Source organism: Chinchilla lanigera, unplaced genomic scaffold, assembly GCF_000276665.1.
Source record: "Chinchilla lanigera isolate Chin_1 unplaced genomic scaffold, ChiLan1.0 scaffold00081, whole genome shotgun sequence".
NCBI classification, from domain to species: domain Eukaryota; kingdom Metazoa; phylum Chordata; class Mammalia; order Rodentia; family Chinchillidae; genus Chinchilla; species Chinchilla lanigera.
The window spans coordinates 6,382,502-6,384,029 of NW_004955482.1; positions in this window are offsets into that span (position 1 = coordinate 6,382,502).

Sequence of the window (1,528 nt, forward strand, 5' to 3'; positions counted from 1 at the left end):
CTGTTGTCTCTTTTGGTACCGGGAATTGAACTCAGGGCCTCGCACTTGCCAGCAGGCCTGCGCCGCTGAGCGACATCCCCAGCTCAGTTTAGTTTCAGGTAAGCTGACAGTAACCTTGCCTACCTCAGCCAAGTCCCTTTTCCACCCGTTGGTGCCAAAGCCGCGCGGCGTTGGTCTGGGCAGTGAGGGAGTAGCGAGCATCGCACCCTCCGTCCGGAAGCCCGGGCCACCGGCCAAGAAGCGGGAAAGAAGAGAGTGAGAGCAGAGCTGGAAGGGGCGGCGGGGCGGCGGGGCGGGCCCCTGGCTGCGTCCCTGGGGTCTGGGAGCGGCCACACCCAACCTCATCCTGAGCTCTGGGCTCCGGGCGTGGGGGGACCCGGAGCCTGTGCCCACAGGCGGCTCCAGCTGAACTCCCTGCCAGGAGAGCCTGCGCCTCCGGCCCTGCCTTCCCTTTCCTCCCTGAGCACCCCCGCCGGGCTGCTTCCTCTGGGTCCCAGGAGCTAGCCTGACTCAGCTTCCCCTCCGTACCAGCGGGGACCAGCTCTGCGGCCCGTCCCCAGCTCCCTGCCCGGTGTCCTCATCAGCGCCTGCGTCTGCGGGACTCCCGCACCTCCTGTCCCTCCACGGCCGTCTTCCCTGTCCTAAAGCTCGCCCCATCCTGGCCCCTACCTAGGGCCACCACGGAGTCATGTCACATGCGAAGCAAACCCAGGTTCTGTGTCACGGCTGCGAGGTCCTGTGACCGGCCGGCCTGCCGCCGCTGTCTTCCCTTCGGCCTCAGCGACCTTTCTGCTGCTCTTGAAAGAACCCCGAGGGCCCAGCATCAGGCCTCGCAGCTGCACAGAGCGTCAGGTGCCCGGCGGCGGCGGGGTGCTCCCCGCAGCTCCTCGCTGCCCGCCTCCGGGTCTGAGGCGAAGCTGACCTGTCTGCGTGAAGAACTTGAGAAAGCAATCCTAAAAGTCATATGGGACCGGCAGAGGTCCAGAATAGCAAAAGCAATTTCGGGCAACAGGAGCAAAGCAGGAGGCCTCTCGATGTCTGACTTGAGCCATGCTTCAAAGCAATGAAACGGCCTGGTACTGGAAGGAAAGCGGATGCGGAGGCAGGGGATGGAGCTGAGGACACAGCCCTCCCAGTCACATTCGGCTGTTTGATCTCTGACAGGGACCCGAAGGCATATTTTGGAGGAAAGACAGCACAGGGAGTGTGCGGGGAAAATTGATTGTGTGTTTCCAAAAGACTGAAACTGGACACTTATCTCTCACCATGCACTAAGTTAAAGTCAAAATGGATCAAAGACCTAAACATTAAAACAAACACTAAACCTACTGGGAGATAAAATAGGTAAAATGCTTGAAGACATGGGTGTAGAAAAGGATTTTCTAAACAGAACCTCAATTGCATAAGAAATAACAGCAAGAATAAACAAGTGGGATTACGTCAGGCTAAAAAGCTTCTATACAGCAAAAGAATCCATCAGCAGAGTGAAGAGACACCCTACAGAACGGGAAAATCTTTTGCCAGCCAC